At 32.8% G+C, this 22,517-nt stretch overlaps 2 long non-coding RNA genes across 2 annotated transcripts; both read right to left on the bottom strand.

The window, feature by feature from the left end:
• Positions 1-2,861: 2,861 nt before the first annotated feature.
• Positions 2,862-14,326, bottom strand: LOC143055885 (uncharacterized). The gene is made up of 3 exons (XR_012972160.1): positions 14,190-14,326; positions 4,889-5,048; positions 2,862-3,095 (listed from the first exon to the last, which is right to left on the bottom strand). It is a non-coding gene; the product is annotated as an uncharacterized LOC143055885 (long non-coding RNA).
• LOC143057248 (uncharacterized) lies at positions 8,426-10,103 on the bottom strand. Its single transcript, XR_012972684.1, has 3 exons — positions 9,871-10,103; positions 9,070-9,175; positions 8,426-8,832 (listed from the first exon to the last, which is right to left on the bottom strand). It is a non-coding gene; the product is annotated as an uncharacterized LOC143057248 (long non-coding RNA).
• Positions 14,327-22,517: the final 8,191 nt, after the last annotated feature.

Below are 22,517 nucleotides of genomic sequence, written 5' to 3' on the forward strand. Positions count from 1 at the left end.
ATAGATACAGCAGATTGACAGCAAACACGAGCACATATACAAGATCTACAAAACAATTAAGCGATTGAAACTTTCAATTGACTGTTTATTTAAGTAATTACCCTTAAAAAACTATTGTTACTTTTTTGTATTTTTGTTTTAAATGTTTGCACAGCTGACAGTTTCAAAGAATTTGAAAGCAAATAGGCAGTAATTATCTTTAGCTTGTGCATTGATACTTAAGTACAATCTATTATTGAACAAGGCGGCCATCACTCAAAACATGAAATAGGCATAACATATTTCGGCACCTGGTTAAATCGACACCTGATAAAGTCAATTCGTCATCCATGTTAAATATATATTTTTAACAGTATTTTAAGCAAATAGAGTAAAACTAAGAAAGGGGTTGCCAGAATTTTGTTCAGTATTTAAGCAAAAAGAGTTAAATACCTAAGGAAGGGATTGTCAAAAAATATTTACTTTCACATTTTTGGGGGTTCATGTACATTTTGTATGTATTTATTTTTCTCAACCAAATGTGTATTTTTAATCATATATTTGAGGTATTGGATATTCTTTATGCATTTTTTAACCAGTTGAGCATTTTACAGGATTGTTGGCTTAATGCTGTATAAACTTAAAAAACACCTTAAATTTGCTAATGATTTGGCATGAAAGTTTGATTTATTGAAAGTGACTCATAGTTTTCCATTTTATTTTTCTAATTGTGTCATTGTTAAAACAACAGCTTGAGTAAGGTCTTCGTTGTTTACCTTTATACACAACAGCATATTAACTATGTACTTGGTAAAAATTATTAATCAATTGAATAGAAAATATTATAACAAATATTATTGGATGCCGAATTGACTTCAAATAAGTGCCGATTTTACTAGATGCCGATTTAACCAGGTGCCGATTTGACTTGTACATTTAAAATCCTCTGCGATTGTTTGCGGTATTTTCTTGAGAAAACCTGTTTTCCATCATCAAACAGAAGTAGAAACTGCTTTAAAATGATTCTAGAACGCTTCATGTTTGTTAAAATAAGTTTAATTCACTTAAAAAACAATTTTGAAACTTGCGATGTTTAAACAGGAAGTTTAAAAAGCACGTGTAAAAGAAGAAATTAACCGGTGAGAGTCGAAATCCGTACATTACAGATATCACTATAATACGACTTTGAAAGTAAAACAGTTCCATCCTCTTATAAAACAGTCTTTATTTAATTTATACCTATTACATTAATGTTTGAAGGGTGTTAAGCTTATACAAACCATATAAGTCGGTATGAAACACCAAAACGGAATGAACAATAACTGATTACGTTTTGTAGTTTACAAATTCTAAGTTGGTTTACGGTTGTCTTTTTTACTATGTTTGGATCGTTTCAATCTAGCAGATACCAGTTTATTTCAATTGCATTGAAAAGAAACGAGAAATTTGTAATGAAAGGTTTAGTTTTTATATTAATCAGTTTTAATTTGATATTAAATAGAAATAACTTATTAATATGGATGAGTTAAAATTATTAGTTTGGAAAATGATGAGAGCGCCCTCTACAATACAAATGATGGCGGAATGTAAACAACCACCTCGCCGCGAAATTGAACTTGTTCTCTTATTTCTTGCTAATTGTACTCTATAGTCCGCACCCCCTCTGGAAGGTCCAGTTTTGGAGAATAAAACCGCGGACTATACAAGCCATTCTAGGTCAACATTTTTGTTGGAAATTAAATAAAGTATGTAAACTGGTTCCCTTCCCACTACAACACGTTGTTCGAGTGAAGCGGAATACAAGCAGATACCAGTTAGTTTGTAAAATAGTAAATATGAAACCGAGTGCGGCAAGCGGAGGCAATAATCGACTGCCTGTTGTTCTGATCAATGGTATCGGAACAATGCCGCTGAAGCGTCATTTTCCAAAAATTAGAGTAGATAGGTAGGGATTTGTTTTTTATTTTACTTTTTTTTTTTACGTTGAGTCTATAGGAGGGACATTCTGACTTTAACAGTGTTTATTGAAAACTGACAAAAAACAACTAGGGTAGGCTATTTTTTAAGCTTAAAAAAAAAGGGTGAGTACCGTAATAGGAAACACACATCTTTTATATTTGGCCTTAAGACTTAGTAGATTCACAGATCGACTTTACATCGGTCTATACTGTTGTAGACCGAATATTGTTTCTTCGAAGAATTTTTTTCGTAAGTAACGAAGACGTATACACATCTCATAATTGTATTCATACAATGAATATAGGTTTAGTTTTCGGAAGGATGTCTAAATTTAATCAAATATGATCGACGAATGGAATCTAAGGACAATATTTCTTATCTATTAATCAGTGCTATGCTATGAGTTTTAAACTCTCCTGTCTATTGACATTCAATAATCTACGTTGCCAACTTGGCATCGATATGTTTACTATAGTAATGTAGAGTTAACCATTTAAAGTCGGTAGTGATCTCAAGTACTCTGGATCCTGCTCCACATGTGGCACTCGTTGTGTTGCTCATTTCATATCACTTATTTTTCAATCAAATGCCAGACACCGCAATTGAAGAAATGTTTTGAGTTAAATATAAACCATTGCATAGTTAGATTTGGGAGGAATTTTTCTCTGTAATTTTGATTCTTTAAGAAATAAATTTTATCACAGTATTATTATTGAAGACAAACCCGACTTTCATATAGTTCCTAAAGAAATAAATGAAACGACATGCATTATTCCGCTTGAATCAACAGATATTAAGTGTTATTGGCTTCGTAGCTAGCTAGTTTTATGTTTGTAGAAATTATAAAAATTTCCAGTTTTATCTCGCACATTGAATTACTGTTCAAAATACCTTACCGAGGATCCATAAAAAAAATCATTAAAATGTTTGATAACTTTTATTGCAAATAAGAGTAAAACTGATTCGTAACTATTTTCAATAGTTTATACTCCCACAGGTTCCTGTTTCGGTGCGTTAGATCTTGTATCTATTTTCCACAGCAGCAATAGTTTGGTCCACAATATGTCGCATCGCAACCATGTAACAAATAGCGATGTGCTGCAAGGTATTTCAAAGTGGACCTGTTGTAAATGTGAACAGCGTCAAAACAGTGGTATCTAAAAATAAATAATAGTTAAAGTTGCATTAGCTGTCAAAAGCATGTTCATCAATTTGACTCCAAATTCTCATATTTGATTTAAAACATACTAGAACGTATATCATAATTACAATAAGTTTGATATAAACAATTAACAATGCACAGACTCTATGCTATTTATATCAGCATTTCGTGTACAATTTTAGTCTAGAAGCCATATGATTAACCTTTGAGATCACCTCCGAAGAATGTCGACAGTCACATAACCCGATATAAACATAAACATAAATATGAATAGATTGGAAATGTATAATTCATCAGCGATGTTTCTTAGCTTATTTTGACAAAATTGAACTTAACTGCACTCACTATTTCACTTTCAGAAATGATTGGAAAAAAAAATCATATTTTCTAATTTTTATATCTCGTAGCTCATGCCCCTTAAACACTATTAGCTACTATGGTTAGTGTATGAACATTTAGCTTGTTAAAGAGAGGCGAAACATACCAAATGGACATTCAAACTCATAAGTCGAAATAAAACCTGACAATTAACGCCATGGCTTAAAAAGAAACAGACCAACATACAAACAATAGTGCACAAAACACAATATAGAAAGACTGAGCAACACGAACCCCACCAAAAAACTGGGGATGATTTAATGCATCAATCTAAAGACAGGATATATAATTGTATAAAAGCAACCATTATGTTTTATTTCATTAAGAGTTTTTTTTATTTTTAACTTTCAGATATCTTGAAATTCTCGTCATTTTATATGTTAAATTAACAAAATGAAGTTGGCTATTTGTGTCCTGACAATTTCCCAATTTTATGGTTATTTTACATGTTTATGTCTTAAATTGTAGATAGTGTTGCCACTCTCAAGAAGACGAACAACCTATAACCATTCACCAATTTAAAAAGTTCTCTTTAACGTAGAGAATAAAATAAAGCAGAGTGACACAATTTCATACATGATGGTATGATACTAAACCCCTAACGGGAAGGATTGTGCCTGATGTTCATATGATGAAATCATAATCTTTCAGTCAGTTTAATTGAAGTCTGGAGCTGGCATGTCAGTTAACTACTAGTACTCTGTTGTTATTTATGTATTATCGTCATTTTGTTTATTTTCTTTGGTTACATCTTCTGACATCAGACTCGGATTTCTCTTGAACTGAATTTTAATGTGCGTATTGTTATGTGTTTACTTTTCTACATTGGTTAGAGGTATAGGGGGAGGGTTGAGATCTCACAAACATGTTTAACCCCGCCGCATTTTTGCGCCTGTTTCAAGTCAGGAGCCTCTGGCCTTTGTTAGTCTTGTATTATTTTAATTTAAGTTTCTTGTGTACAATTTGGAAATTAGTATGGCGTTCATTATCACTGGACTAGTATATATTTGTTTAGGGGTCAGCTGAAGGACGCCTCCGGGTGCGGGAATTTCTCGCTACATTGAAGACCTGTTGGTGACCCTCTGTTGTTGTTTTTTATTTGGTCGGGTTGTTGTCTCTTTGACACATTCCCCATTTCCATTCTCAATTTTATGTATCATTAATTCAAAAGCCGGGCTAAGTGTTGTAGAATTGTTTTATATAGTGTAGATCTAAAATATAGGTACGATATGGTGATGAAAAAAGGTCGGGGAGAAAAGAAAGTAAGTTTTCAGAGTAGTGGTTTAGAAATGAAAAATGATGAAATTTAAACAAGTAGTTGTCAAAAACCTCAATTCTAAAATGCAGGACTTTTACATTAAAATTTCTTGACATGGCAATGTGAAACCAATACGCATTCAGAATACTTACGTTGAACCCTGTTCTTTACAAATGTCCTTACACTTTTCCCCTGGTTTCGTACATTTTCTTCTAACAGCAAGAACTCGCCCATAGAATGTCATGGATCCATTAGTTGCTGATGTGCAAATTGCAAGTGCTGTTTGATCTTTACTGTATGATAGTACAACTCCTAAAATAATAATCATAGAAAATGCATTTCTTATTCAATTTCCAGTTTTAAACGGCCACATTTTTATGTTAATATCAACATATATTGGAGTCAATTAGTCGGTCCCCTTATCGCTAATATGTTTGCTAAGTCTTGTTTAACTACTTTTGTGGATGAACTTATGTCTGTTCTCTGTTAGATGATGGGTTATTCATAACCAACTGCACATATAATTATTATTATTATACAGTATTTATAATAGTGCATTATTTAATATTTAAATTATCCTAAGCGCTTTACAACATATATCCATTCACATATATAAGTATATAAAACAATAAAGTATATGAAAGTCCATGTTATAAAATCCTAAAACTTTAAAAATATTGCATATAAAACTATACTATTAAATTTACTGATAAACAATACAATTTATAAAATGGGCATGGTAAAATCAAGGAGATATTAAAACCGTACCAATAAAAGTAAGCTAAAACTTCAAAAATTACAATGATATAGAAATATTTTAAGAACTATTAAAAGCATGACTGAATAAATGAGTTTTCATGTTTTTTCACAGAATGGATATTTCGTAGATCACTTGGCAAATCATCCCACAGAACGGCTGCCGCTTTGTCGAATCTTCTTTCCCCATATGTTTTATTTCTTACACGTAGCGTTGTTAAGATCATGGCATTTTCAGATCTACGTGCTCGCATTGGTTTGTATATATGAACGAATTATTGAAAGTAGACCGGTGCCTACTCGTGCAAAGCCTTGAACACATACACAAGACGTTTATACTGGCAATGTATTCCAGGTCTGAAAGATATCCTTATTGTATATAATGGACGTTTCGAAGATCACTTGGCAAATCATTCCGCAGAACGGCTACCGTTTTGTCGAATCTCCCCCCCCCCCCCATATGTTTTGGTTTTTACACTAGGCGTTGTTAAGATCATGGCATACACAAGACGTTTATACTGGCATCGATGTATTCCGGGTCTTAAAGATATCCTTTTTGTATATAAACATTTCGGAAAACGTTTATACGTACAGAATCTTACGCTTTCACGATTTTCTTGATTAAATAAAAATTAAACAAACAATTCTTATTGTCACGATATTTTCAATATATCAACATATTGCGTTTAAAAGCGATGTCTTTTTCAAAATGAAAATCGCGAACATGATTAGTCAAAGTTGTCTGGATTTGCACATTAACCTGATTAATTGATATTAATTGTATACGTCTAAATAACACCCATAAAAGAGGGGACGATAATGACCCAAAATCCACCCTAATATTGCGGATATATTGTAAATGCATAGTTAACAACCTTTCCAAACCAGATCGGATATAAGTTAATTTGTTAACGTATAAATATCACTGTACCCTTAAAATAGAAAATAGCAAACAAATCAATCCAGCAATATCGCCACAAAAATTAACGTCGTTCTTAATTAAAAGATATAGCGCAACGCTTGGTATATCGATAGAAGCTTCATTCGAGAGGTCAGAAGTTGAATATTTCTGTCAAAAACTTTATCAAAATTGGGCAATTTACGTGACCTTCGATGACTAAAATAGCCTTTTTAAAATAAAATAAATGAGGAATGTGTCCATGGGACACAGATGATGTCCCGCTTGCATATCATCTAAAGTTATAAAGGGACAAAACTGAAGAACATTAACCAAGTGCTTTTAAGCACAGAAGGGTAAAGATTGTTTTAATTTTTTCAGTGAACATTGCATTGTATAAAGCATTGGTTGTAGTCGATAAAACTACAATTCTGGACAAAGGAAGATGACTCCAATTTCAAAAATTACTTTTAAAAATTACATCATTGATATTTTTAGAACAGATATTAGATTCCTGCACCTTGAACAAATATGTAATTTTCTTGACAAGTAAAACATTATTTGGTGATTTGAATATCTAAGCATATATTTCATTGAAAAATGTCTTGAATGTTCATTGATAGAAAGTATAGAATGTTTGATCAATGCACTATATTTTGTGTATCTCAAAGTTCGTGATAAACCCTGGAAGATTTTGATATCAAGTCATTCCAACAGGCTTTTATTGCATTTCATGCAATCTTTACCCAAAAAGTGACGCTACACATATTTGTACTTGATCGGAGTTTTGTGTTAATAAGTATTGTGTATAAGTTTCATAACATTTGGTTGAGGCACACTTAAGTTAGAGAACAGAAACGAAAAATTCAGCTATTTTTCCATTTGTAAACCTGCCCACAAACATTCAAACTTGATCTGTGTTTTGTGGTAATAAGCATTGTGTGAAGTATCATAACATTTGGTTGATATTCAAATTAAAGTTACAGAACGGAAACGAAAAATTCAGCAATGTTTATGTTTATAAAGGGCCATAACTCAGAAACTGTAAAAATGACGCCACCCAATTTCAATCTTGACATGTATAATGTGGTAATAAGCATTGTGTATAAGTTTTAAATTATTTGGTTGAGGCAAACTAAAGTAAGAGAACGGAAACAAAAAAATCAGCAATTTTTATGTTTATAAAGGGGCATAACTCTAGAACGGTTATAGTGACGCAACAAAAATTCAAACTCGATCTGTGTTTTGAGATAATAAGCATTGTGTATAGGTTTTATAACATTTGGTTAAGCCAAACTGAAGTTAGAGAATGCATGAAACCAACTTTGGGACGTACAGACGGACAAGGGTAAAACTTAATGCTCCCTCCGCTACGGCAAGGGCATAAAAACGAGCACTTATTTCAAAGTTCACAAATTTAAATGATAAATCTGCCAAACTGTATTTTCATCATCTCGTTGTACCGCAATGAATCCTAATTTTCCAGTTGACATTTAAACAAAACCACCTTAGTGCACTGGTGGTAAGCGGATATGGTCGTAACTAAAAGTTACGACTATCTGAAGATGCACTGTAAATCTAAGTGTTAAGAAATAGAACACTGCTTGAACGCTTTTTTGTAACACTTTTTGAACGTGTAATGGTGTTCCAAATGTATACACTAGTGTCCATCAATTGAATGTGTGGTGTTCAGTTTTTAATACCTTCGTATTTCATTTTTGAACACTACATGTTAAAGACCTTAACATTAGTGTTCAACGATTTAACGTGTCCGACTGTTCAAAATCTTAATACTTCTACGCGTTCAAAAGCCATGTAACACTTTTTGAATACCCAGAACATGTTTAAAAACCAAAATGTTAAGATTCAGAACACCAGACGTTAACATTTAGAACAGTTGACATAGGTGTTCAAATGTGGAACATGTTCTATTGTTAAGCCTACATAATTTTCCATAAGTACTAAACTTAATTAAACTGTTATAAAAACTATATGGAATCAGGCAAAATACAACAATAAAACTTATTTTAAAACGTAATTCTTTATATAATCAAATGAGCATATATGTAAGAAAAGTGAACAAGAATACCTTATGATAACAGTCAGTGAAATCACATACACAATGTTTATAAACCGACTTAAATATATCACAAATAATGATTTTCCCCTACATGACAAGATATAGTTGCTACATCATATGTATCCTAACCAAAAATGCATGTCAATGTGATAAGTAGATAGTTTATGATATAGATAATTGTCACAATGAAAGTTTAAAAGTTTGCAAATTCCAACAGTTCTTGTGCGATCACACACAATGTACGCTAAACTTCTCAGTGCATCTTCACTTAAAGTTTTTAACTGGGTGGCATTTTATGTGTTGTTATCAACTTCCAATGTCAAAATCCTCCACAACAAGTAATGTCTATGAGCCTATATATCCTGCAAAATAAAATTTAAAATTAATAGAAGAGAGTTTTCATAAAGCATCAAAGTATGCAATAGTTGTTATACCTTAATTTCGATATATACTAGAGTACAAATTGATATTCTATGGCAGTGAAATGCAAGTTTTGACATTATAAATTACATAAGTCGATTTCTTGACCTAAGGTAAACAGATATAGAAATTATACACCTACATACATGTAAGCTATCAATATACATATATTGTCATACCTTTTTGACATCTTTCTTTTTTTCAACACTTTATAGCATGCAGAAATGACCTTCGTGGGATTATTGGCTACCGATTTCTAATTCGAACATTCGAATCTAACGATTCCTGCAAATAAAAAAAATGCATTTTCTAAGTCAAAAAATGGTGTTCCAAATGTTTACACTAGTGTTCATCAATTGAATGTGTGGTGTTCAGTTTTTAATGCCTTTGTGTTTCATTTTTGAACACTTGATGTTAGAGTTCTTAACACATAGTGTTCATCAATTAAATGTGTGGTGTTCAGTTTTTAATGCCTTTGTGTTTCATTTTTGAACACTTGATGTTAGAGTTCTTAACACTTAGTGTTCATCAATTGAAAATGTGGTGTTCAGTTTTTAATGCCTTTGTGTTTCATTTTTTGAATGCTTGATGTAAGAGTTCTTAACACTTAAGTGTTCATCAATTGCATGTGTGGTGTTCATTTTCTAATGCCTTTGTGTTTCATTTTTGAACACTTGATGTTAGAGTTCTTAACACTTAAGTGTTTAGCTAATACACGTGGATGTCAAAAATCATCATTTATTCTGTATAACAGACAGATAATCACAGACTGGTTATTCGGCAGTTTAGGAAATCATTTGAACAAAGCTGACAGTTATTTACGTTTAATCTAAAGCCTGTTCTTTAATTCGTCTTTTATGTTGAATATTGAAAATTTGGATATAGCAGTTATGAATATTTGACAAATATATATCTGACATGAGAAAATAACAAGGAAGCCATCGAACTACCTATAGAGATTATCATAACTTGTTACTCACTTCTTTCGTGTTCATGTGGGATATAAGTCCCTTCTCCAGTTCTCTTCCTTATTTGTATCCATTCTTCGTTTAACCACCTAAATATCTGTTTCCGGTATTTGGTACCCTGGTATATTTTTTTTAACGCGAGGTGTTCAAAATTTCGAGAGATTTGAACACTGATTGAACATGTAATGTTAATAAACTGAACGGATCATGAAATAAGATAAACATCGACACATTTTTATTACGATATTATCATAATAGGCCTCATTGATATGCATAATTATGTCACTTTTAAGTAAAACTAGTAATAATAATAAAATAAGTTCATAAACTATACATACATGCCAGCTTGAAAGTTTAATATTTCACAATTACTAAATTATTAGTCAAAAATTCACAAGATCATCATCTTTTTTTTAATGAATTTCTTTGTAAATTTGCCAATTAGAAGGATAGAAAATCGGACAAACAACTATCTTCTTTGTTAGATCAGAATTTGAACACCTGTGTACAATGTGTCTGAACACACATGTTGATATTTTTAACACAAACGTTAAAACTTTGAACACGTCTCTAAGCATTAACATATGACGTTAAAATATTGAACATTCGGTGTACACATTTTGAACGCGTCCGGACGCATCAGGCGTCAGGTATATTTACAGTGTGGGATACAACTCTAGTGATACGTTTTTCTTTTCCGATTTTCGTTCAGTAAAAGGTTCATTTGAGCCAAACCACTTGTCTCATATACACTTATCGTGAGTGCGTTGATATTGAAACCAAATTTGCTAGATAAAATCATTCAAATTTTCGTAAAATAGTCATTCAAAAATTCGAGCATGATGTTCGTAACTTTAAGAGTGTGATGGTCGTAACTTCAACTATAGTATTTTGGATGATGGTCGTATCCGACTCAAGATGGTCGTAACTTTGAAAGATGACCGTAACTTGAGTATTGATACAAACTTTTATTAATGTATTTTAAAAGTAGAAGTAATATACTCAGATGTCATATATGATTTGCTACAAACAATATTATTTGTTACTCTGATAATGGTATGCAGAAATTAAGCTAGAGAATTATTAAACAAACACAGTTCTGATGTATTTCAAATGCTCATCATTTAGGAGCAACAGTGAAAAGTAATTAACTCGCTTTAAGCCAAAAAGAATGTTAGGGTTGTGTATTCATATATTGTTTTACTGTACGTTATGGCATAAAATTATCAAATGCACATGTATTCTCTCATATTTGTTTTTAATTTAATTTTATTTACGACTTTTTTTTTATCTGCAATCATGTCGGCGGATGAAAGTATTAAACGTACAATTCTGAACAATCATCTTTAACTTTTAATAAGTTATTGCAGTTCTTATAAACTATTGGCCTTCACATATTCGGCTTTTGGTCGTTCATGAGGAAATTAAATCCACAAATGAGACTTCGGAGTCCTGGCCCGGTTGAGTTCAATATGGTAGCAGCTACGTAGTGCTACGTAGATTTCGACTATTGAAGTTGTAGCTATAGACTAGTTGCTACATAGATATTGATAGCTGCTACGTAGCAGCTACGATATTGAACTCAATCCTGGATCTTTTAACGTGTTGTCTTTTATTTATCGATTACATAACGATTATATATTGCGGTATATCATTGATATTAGTTTTAAGAATTGGTAAGGAAAAAACCTGAACCATGGTGTCGCAATGCACATTGTATTAACCTCGAAAGTAGGAATATTGTTGATATATATTTTACACTGCTACACGAACTGAATTTTAGAGTAAAATAAAATATGTGTATGTTATATGTTTATGTTCCGGATCATATGAGTATTTGGGCCATACGTGTAGGGTCATGACCATATGGGTATATACTCATATGGTCGGGGTTATTAACAGGTTTACTTTTAGTACTTTTAAAACTCTTCATATAAACCGCCTAGTTGTTACGTCATTAAAAAGACATTACCAAAGGTCATTTTATTATAGATCAATTAAATATTAATAATAACAAGATTAACTAAATAAGATAAGCAGTTTCACACAGTAAATTTCATCACTGTTCGAAACGATAGGTAACAAATTTTATACTTTTTTACTTTTGAAAGTTTATATAATTGGCATTAGCAGTTCATAATTTGTTACTTATACGTGTTTTTTTTAAATGAATGACGTCAACGGCAAGGACCCTAGTTTATTTACGTTATCTGGTGATATGATGTACTTCAGTAATGTTACGGTATTAGAGATCTAGAGCTTCTTAAAACACCGTAGCCACATCGGAACGACCCAGGACCCAAGAAAAAGAATGGTACCGTGTGGAAGTAAATGTCACTCTATGCATACATGCAAGAATACAATTAGCGATGAACACTAATTTTGGCATTAGTATTTTTAAATGTTTGTGTAGCCTTAGAATTGTAAATAATACATTTTCATGTAGCCATTATTGGTTTGTTTTTAAAGATTTCTAATGCATATTATTGAAAAAAATACCTAGTATATGGTCTAAATACTCATATGGTTAATAACCAAACGAGTATCCGTACGGTCGGGCCATACGCGTATGGTCGGACCATATGAGTATACGCATATGGTTATGACAATACACGTATGGTCCAAATACTTATATGGTTCGGAACATATATATTGTATGAATGGCTACAAGCTACTCATGGACTTCGTCATTGGACATAAATGTGCACCTTATTATCAGCTTAATTACACCAAACAACAATATGACTTCTAAAATCCAGGCTAAAAATAAAGCGTATGTTTTTAAACTCTGGTACGGAGCTGCGAATTCGCGGGTATGGTATAGTCTCGATAACGACCTTCATAACCTATCAATATTTTTAGCTTATTTCGACTCCTTACTAATGCTCTTTCAACTTAATGTATCAATCTTAAATTGTAGATTTAAAAACAAAAACACCTAGTAGGTACATCCTCAAAAAGTTTATCTTTTCAATAGATGCAAAATCTAAGGAAGAACAAAAACAGGATACTGTTATTTCATGTGATGTCCAATTTATTAAAAATGCCTTTTCTTAAAGTCATTCATTTTGTATTCAAACAATGATTTGATACATTTCGTGCTTTTTATTTCTAACTAAGAACTATCATAACCAGAGCTGTGTTTTTTGTTTTAAAACGAATTCTCCACTTTTGAGAAATTTGCATTGTTAATGAATTTAACCGCTTATATTAATTCAACTATTTGCCTCTTGGTTAATCTTATACATTATATTTTCAGTATATTACCGTTCATTTCATTTTGTATTGTTTCGTTCGATTCGTTCCAATTTTCTTCCGTTTCGCACTTTACAGGTACCCCTCTATTCACCCCTTTTAGTTTTTATTATTTGGTGAAAACAACTTCAAAAATATATAATATAATATATTCATATAACAAAAGACATGTTTAAAACTCTTGACTTGCCTTGTTTGGTCCAAAACATTTTAAAAATTTAGAATTTTAAATCAAACTTAAATCAAAATTCCCCCAAAGCTAATATATGAAAACTTTTTAAAATTTTGAATTGATAAGTGTTTCACGGATTGAAATTGCATTATTTTGTAAGTAAAAATAAAAATAATCTTCAGAAATACATCATATAATATATGCATATAATAAAAGACACGTTTAAAACTCTTGACTTGCCTTATTCGGTTCTATTTAAAACAGAGTTACGACCATCACAAATATACGTTACGACGATCCTCAACATTTTACGACCATCATGCTCGAATTTTTTAATGACTATTTTACGAAAATTTGAATGATTTTATCTATGAAATTTGGTTTCAATATCACCGAACTGCCGAATAGTATGTATGAGACAAGCGGTTTGGCTCAAATGAACCTTTTAGTGCACGAAAATTGGAACAAAAAATTTTATACCTAGAGTTGTCTCCCATCTCCAGATGATCGTAACTAGTTAAGACCATCCGCTTACCACCAATGTAGTGGTAAAAGTTATGTGGTCAATTTATTCTTACCATAAAGAGTATATAAGGACCCGTTAAATATGTTTAACTTCCATTAGACACCCTCCCCCACATTTGCTTCGAAGATATATTTTGCTTATACCTTCATTCAGGAGGAAGAATGCAAATTGATTGATTGATTGATTAATGGTTGCTTTAAGTCACATCAGCGAAAAAGGCTATATAGCCACAAGAGTTATTTCAAATATTTTAACAAAAGGCAGTTTTAAAAATCAGTCAAAAGGTCTTTCCTTTCTTTCCCCGATAATTCATCGATTTTTTTGTGTTGTTGTTTTAGAGTGTAAAACACAACAAAAAAGATATAAATAGAAGCTTACCTTTCAGACAGCAAAGGAAAATCAGTACTTGCCATAATTGTGAAGACATTTTGCAGTGTTTAACTTTCAACAAACAAAAACACAATCCGTGAAAGTTAACATTATATATATACACATGCCAAACCCTACTTAGAATGAAACTGATACTGTTACTGACATTTAACTTGTAATTATTAATACCGTTGACAAATTCACACACGCATAAGATAATTTAGGAAGAGAGGTGCGGATCTAGGGTCTGAGAAAGGGGACATAATTGTCCAAAATCGCGAAAATACTGGCGAGCGAAAGTGGCGAAATTTTTTAAACAATCTGATTTTAGAACAAAAAAAAAAAAGGATGCTGTTACGAAGTCTCCCAAACAAAGCTCCCATAACTCGCCATTCATATGGTCCCATGTTCATTTGATTTTATTTTTTGTCCCATACAGGAATATATATGGCTTACGAGTAGGGATCTCCACCATTTACAAGTATTCAAACAGGAGGGGGTGGTGGTGACCCCAAGGGAATTTACCTACATTTCATTTCATTTGTTTTATTGTCCCCTACAAGAATGTATATGGTTTAAGGGTGGGGATCTGGACCGTTTACAAGATAATAGCACATTCTCAAATTAAACGGGGTGGGGCAACCCCCAGGAACTTCCCTTTAATTTCATTTGATTAGCTTTATTGTCCCATACATGAATATATATGGTTTAGGGGTGGGGATGTTGACCGTTTACAAGTTTTCAAACAAGAGGGGGTGGGGTGACCCCCTAGGGACTTCCCTCTTATTTCATTTCATTTGTTTTATTGTCCCCTACAAGAATATATATGGTTTAGGGGTGGGGATGTTGACCGTTTACAAGTTTTCAAACAAGAGGGGGTGGGGTGACCCCCTACGGAATTCCCTTTTATTTCATTTCATTTGTTTTATAGTCCCCTACAAGAACATATATGGTTTAGGGGTGGGGATGTTGACCGTTTACAAGTTTTCAAATAAGAGGGGGTGGGGTGACCCCCTAGGAACTTCCCTTTAATTTCATTTCATTTGTTTTATTGTCCCCTACAAGAATATATATGGTTTAGGGGTGGGGATGTTGACCGTTTACAAGTTTTCAAACAAGAGGGGGTGGGGATGACCCCCTAGGGACTTCCTTTTAATTTCATTTCATTTGTTTTATAATCCCCTACAAGAATATATGTAGTTTAGGGGTGGGGATCTGGACCGTTTACAAGATAATAGCACATTCTCAAAATGACTGGGGTGGGGATGACCCCCTGGGACCTCCCATTAATTTCATCTGATTTGTTTTATCGTCCCATTCAAGAATATATATGGTTTAGGGGTGGGGATCTGGACCGTTTACAAAATATAAGCATATTCTCAAATTGAAGGGGGTGGGGATGAACTCCCAGGGACTCCCCCTATATTTCATGTGATTTGTTTTATTGTCCTATTATCAATTCTGAAGACTGCATGTATCTATCACTTACAGTTTTCAAGTTATATTCATTTGAAAATTTTAGAAAATAAAATCCCATAGGGTTCTATAGTAAACCCCTTCCTCCTTTCTACCCCCCAAAATACCCCTTAATAGACCCCAATGCACAAACGAAAGATTGATGGCTCACCTAGACATATTAGTCTACCATTTTATGAAATTGTAAGTCAATCTGACAAGCGGTTTTGGAGAAACGCTGCGGACAAGTTCATTTTTTAAAGTGGCGGAAGAAGAGGAAGAAGAGGAAGAAGAAGAAGAAGAACTAGAATTGCTATTGCAAGCAATAGCGGATGTCACCCTTCCCCCCATTGCCACTAAGCGGCAGCCATTTCAAAAATTTTTAACAGTGAATACACATATTTGCATGGCTATACATTTTTCTGTAAATTTTCAGTACATTCACAGCATTTTAAAAATTTCACATTTCTGCCGTTTCCATGGCAACGGCAGCCATTTTGAAAATTTTAAAGTCAAAAGCCACATCATTACTTGTCAGTTAACAATAATATCAAGTTTTATTAAGTTCAAAGCATTTTGAGAATTTTTGACTTTTATGCAGTTTCCATGGCAACGGTGGCCATTTTGGATATTCCAAAGTCAAAAGTCTCATGCAGACTTGGCAGTCAACAATAATATTAAGTTTCATCAATTTTGGAGCATTTTGAAATTTTTGAAATATTTGATCCTGTATCCATGGTAACAGAATAGTTCCAATGATTGTCATAATCATTCAAAACCTGTATATAGTGGACAACTATATTGTATAAAAATTTGATGATTTTAAGTTCAAGCATACCAAAGTTATTCACCAAACCCTGAAGTTTTTGGAGCATTTTGACCTTTTTGCATTGTTTCCATGGAAACGGCAGACATTTTGGAAATTCCAACGCCAAATTCCACATCTACCAAAGTTGCTCATCGGTATGCTAGAATTTCAAAAAATTTGGAGCATTTTCATATTTTTGAAATTTTTGGTGTAGTATCCATGGCAACATAGCAGTTCCAATGGTTGCCAAAATCATCCCAAAGCAGTATATAGTGGGCACCTACATTGTATTAAAATCTAAAGATTTTAAGGTTAAGCATTCTCAAACAATTCACCTAACTCCAAAATTATATTTTTTCACCATTTTTCCGTTTCCATGGTGATGGCAGCCAGTTTTTAGTTCCAAAGTTGCACAGACTCTGGGGAGTCAGGGTTCCTTGTTATAGTGCACCATCATTCGGATTGGTACTTTTGGCTCTGAGAAAACGGGCGGACAAAATTAGGTGGAAGTATAATAATAATAATACAGAAAAAGAAACAGAGGAAAAGCAATATGTCACCCGACATTGTCGATCGGGTGACATAATAATAAAAATAATAAGAACTGAGCAAAAACAATAAGTCTCCAAACTTTGTTTGGGAGACTTAATTAAAAAGGGTGTGTATGTCCTCTACGTCACTGAATCCATCAATTTATAATAAAGAATTACAAAATATGCCCGGTAATTTTTTTCTCTCCTTTTGTCAGCAGATTAAAGAATCGGCAAAATCATTCTATTGCAGGACAATACAAAACTTATACATGTATTGCCAGAGGCGGAATTAGGTGATGGTTGTGGGGGGAGGGGGGTCAAGGGGCCTGGGCCCCCTTTTGTCTGAAAGAAATTGGTTGATAATATAGGGAATTACTGAAGCATAATATAGGGAATCATTGAAGCATGACTGGAGCGGTTCTTCTCTTAGGCCGTCAGATTGCACTACACTTTTCATGAACGAATGTGTCGAGAGACTCCTAGTTGCCTATTGAATGCCATGAGATACAATGCTCATGAACGTATCCCTCAAGTCGTTTTGTTGAGGGAACGACTATTTAACTTCAAAAGTGGTGGGGAGGTTATGGTTTTATTCTGATCTAAAATATTTTGGTCAGGCAGATGACAAAAAAAAAATATTCTAAATCCAGACTTTCCCCATACCTTATAGTGTAATATATATATATTTTTTATTTAGAAAACTACCCCTTTACATCGGGGGCACCAGTCATCAGGGTAGAAGTGATGGTGCGTCTATACTTTATTATTTACAATTATATACATTTTAGTTAATGGTTTCATTATAGAATGTCTTTGAAACAATAACATACATGGCACATGAATAAGACAAGAATAGAGATTTCTAAAATACATAATCATAATAAAAAAAGACAATTTATAGAATGTTAAAATATACATGTAATTAAAACACTCATAGACAAATATGACCATGCAGCATGTATAAAGCATAAAAACTAAGATCAATCAATATATAATAGTACATAAGTTAACTCAAAGGTTTATTTTGGTTCAACCATAGTTTGACGTAATCTAAATTATTCTGAGAGATACATTCTTCCATAAACATCATAAAATGAACCAATTTCATCGTTAAAAGCATAGCCAATATCGCCAACTAAAAATAATACTTGTGCACGTGGCGACAGTTCCAGAAAACTTACATTTCTATCATTAAAAGAGGCAAATAAGGTGACAAATTTAGACCTGGTTTGTTCAAGAGATGTACACCCGAGCAGAAAATGTTCTAAATCTTCTGACTCCCCTGAATCACAAATGGGACATAGGTTGTCCTCGGACATATGCATTCTAAAAAGAAACTGCTTTAATGGGAAATAATTTGTTCTTGCGAGCAGTTTAAGACGGGGTGAATTAAAATCGCTTATGTCCTCTAAGTATAGCTGGCTACCTGTCTTAATATAGCAGTGCTGATACAAATCAAGGCTACTTTTAGTAGTAACATCAATAATTAAACTTTCCCTACCATTTTGACAGTTAAATTTATCAGACCCAATACTTTCCGTGTAGGTGTTCATCTCTTGAACATATTTCCAGACACTTTCGTTTAATTGAATCATTTCACTAAAGATTCGCTTGCACAGTTTATCGTCTGGTAGGTTATTAATCCTTTTAAAGTACGCAACTTTTTGGCGGGTGATAAATGCAAATACGGGTTCCCATCCAAGCTCGAGAAGGAGAGCGGAACGGGGAATATTTATTTTAGTGTTCATAATGATCTTAGCTGCGCGGTATTGCCAACTGTCGATGATCGATATATTTGTAGCTGAAAGTGGCATCCAGACGGCGCATGCGTGTGTTAAAGAAGGCCGGAGCACTGAGTTCCAAAGGGCGTCTCCAAATTAAACACGGTTAAAATTTCCATGCTCACCGAGGACACGTAACAAATAGTTCAGCATATTATCCATCTTATCTTTCAAATAGTTATTTACATGGAAATTTGACTTTAGTGATCTATTTATGTAGTAACCGAGGTATTTATATTCGTTCACTTTCTCGATATTTACATCACCAAGAGACCAGACTCGTTCCGGATTTAACCGCTTCCCAACCACTAGAACTTTAGATTTCCTATGATTAAATTTCAAGTTCCATTTAGTTGCGAAATCGTGTGAAATCCGAAGTAACGTCTGTAAGTGTTCTGGCGATTTGGCAACAAGTACAACGTCATCTGCAAATAGAAGACAATTTATAAGTTGTTGCGAAAGATCAAAACCTACACCGCTTTCATTAAGCATATCAACCAAGCATACCCAACTATATCAGTCCTATTCAGGACCGATAACTCTGTCGATAGATATTATCGGGTTTACAATATTGTTATACGTCTCTGTTGGAATGAATACAATAACTCTTCTTTTTTTTACACAATTTAAACTTTATATCGATTCATTGCCTGGATTTAGCTTTAAATATTGAATTAAAAAATAAATAACAATTAAATCATATTCAATGATCGAAATTCATTTAAATTAAAATTTAAATCAGAATATTTCTTTGCAATAATTATAGAAACATACCTTTTAAGCAAAACAAATTTTTTTTAAAGACATTTTCATAATATTCAAATGTTCCTAAAGTTTATTATGAAACATACTTCTTCTGATTTGACACGGGAAGGAGAAGATATTTATTTGTACATTTATGAAAACTTTTGTATATCACAAAATTTAAACTCTGGTAATACATGTATACACACTGACAGGATGTTAAATGTCACCTGGTTGCTTTTGGTTTGCACGTCTACCTGACAATATATTATGATGTAACATTATAACCCAAGTTAGATTTCACCTGTTCGGTCAAGGAATGAAATTTTAAAGGTATAGAATATTTATCTATTATAATTGGACATTGGTTTTTTTCTCTTAGGATGAAAACATTTTTTTTTTGTTCTAAAAGGAATTAATAAATATATCTCTAACGAAAGATAAAATATACAGAAAACTTGAAAAACACCTTTAAAAAAAGAAGAGACATTTTTTTTATTATAGATATTGTAAACTTTTTTTCTGGTAACAGTATCTCCTGGATGAATATCTGTCAAAATAAATGTTCCCGTGTCACACTTAAAATATATTTTTTTTATTAAGAAATTTTGAAATCAATGATATCGAAATATCACTAAAGGAAAATAACAGAAACATCAGAGATTCTTTATGAAAAATTTAATATAATCTAGGAAAGTCTTATTATAGAAATCATTGATTTGATGCAACATTTCCATATGATACATCAGCCGCCATTTTGAAAAATCTCGGAAAATTCCCTTTTTTAAATCGATGTTTGACCGAATTTGCCCTGAAATTAAACTGTTTTAAGTAGTATTCTTCGCCAGCTATATGTTTGAATATACTTAATCGATTTGCAAAGTTTGTTTTTTATTTACAGAATTTCTTTATTTGTTGTAAAAGTAGACATGGGTATCGGTAATTTAGCATTGAGTCAACGGAGAAATGACGAGAAAAAGTGCATGTTTTACGATTCCGATTTGACCGAATTTAATCAAAAATTAAACTGTTAGGACCAACATTGTTTGATAGAAATATGTTTGAATATCAAGGATTGATTTGCAAAAGTAAGAAAACGGGTCAGGTTTAAGAGAAAATTAAACTTTATTGAAGCATATATGCATTCTTTATGGGGAAATATAATACAAAATGGCGGCTATTATACGTCACAAAAGTCACATGATGTCCAACTTAGTTGGATATGGTCATTCATGAGCACAGAGAATAAAGTGGGTGATAATACACAGCCTTGTTTGACACCATATTCCTGTTCAAACCAGTTTGATTCAATGTCACTAAATAGTACCTTATTTTCTACATGACTATTAATATTCTTAACTAGACGCCATACCTTCCCTTGTATCCCACTTTGCCATAATTTAACAAAAAGCCCATCGCGCCATACCCTATCAAACGCCTTTGATAAATCCAAAAAGGCTAAGTAAAGGGGTCTTTTAGAAGAGCGTGACAAAGCACAAATACCTTGTAAAGCAAATATTTGATCTTCAATGCGTCGATCCTTTCGAAAAGCGCCATGGTTTTCCCCAAATACTTTGTGTTCGAGGAAGTTCACGATATGTATTTCCAAAGTCTTCGAAAAAAGTGTATATACATTTGATGACAAAGTGATACCTCTGTAATTATCTAAGTCGTAACTTTTGAAATTCTGATAAAACTGATTTAAAAGTGCTAAATTTACCAAAAAATGCAGACTTTTCATGAACGACGGCGTTCAGAGAAATAAAGATGTCTAGATTGCATACCTTGAAATAATTTTTGCAATTTCAACTTAATTTTCGTTTCGTTTGGTTAAGCTAGCACGGATACAGATATTTCTTATGTTGTCTCTGCTTTTCGCCAAATTCCAAGCTACACAAGTTATACTTTAATTTTATCTCCGACTTATAAGACATACGTTTAGATCTTATCATAATTTATTTGCTCATTTAGAGAAAACCCAAATTTTGATAATTTTCGATGCACCATTGAAATATATAATTATTTTACTGAACGAATGACTTGTCCGATACTTTCGTTCTATACCATAAATCTGTAACTTGTTTTGATTATACGGACGCCTTTCATAAGACGGGTAAGACACAAACATTTTACAAAATTTGTTATGTGTAGTTAATCTCGCCTACTTAAACCCATTTGTGTGTGAGACCCGTATTGCTTACCAAGTATTATTTGCGTGAATGAACATTATCCATGTCATAGATTCAAAAGGAGGTTTATGTTAAAATACAAGAACAATTGTTTTGTGTGACCATGGCTTTATTGTCATGGCTTATTGGCAATTAAAGTTTTTAATGTCTGATATATTTCCCAGATACAATAAATGATAGGTATATAATATGTGTTGTATTGGACGATTGTAAGTCGTATATATCATATGTCTTGATTGTTTTATCCATCCTTCGCCTCATTTTTATGATTCATTGTCAAATGCTAAATTACTGCGGTTTTGACCGTTATCTGATGTTTTCATGATTCGTTAGCAAATGCTAAATTACTGCGGTTTGGACCGTTATCTGATGCAAGTACCAATAGGTCAATAAAAGTTTGTGTATGGAATAAATGGGAGGTGCACATATCTGCATAGCAGGGATCATCTTGCTTGAACTCAATGACCAATTTTCCGGATTTATTAGTCAATTTTATGTTTTCATGGTTATCGGTGTAATGGTTGCAAGCAAACTCCGAAACAGCGGTTACGTCCTCTTTACTACGCTAAGTTGACTTTAACACTGTATAGTTTAGCGAAGCAACGCAACCACTGTTAGTTTGGGTTGCAAGATGTACAAGTCTTTCCGGCATTTACACGTCCATCCGATCTTGATTGATGTCATGTTAATGGTACAAAGGTCAATGCTAAGATTTCATGGTTATCATCTTTAACAATAGCAATGTCATGAGTATAAAAGCCAATTTTAGCATGTTTATATTTAGAAGAACTACAGAGTAGTAAATGTACTTGCAGTATCATATGCCT

The sequence above is a fragment of the Mytilus galloprovincialis genome, chromosome 13 (genome assembly GCF_965363235.1).
Source record: "Mytilus galloprovincialis chromosome 13, xbMytGall1.hap1.1, whole genome shotgun sequence".
NCBI lineage: Eukaryota > Metazoa > Mollusca > Bivalvia > Mytilida > Mytilidae > Mytilus > Mytilus galloprovincialis.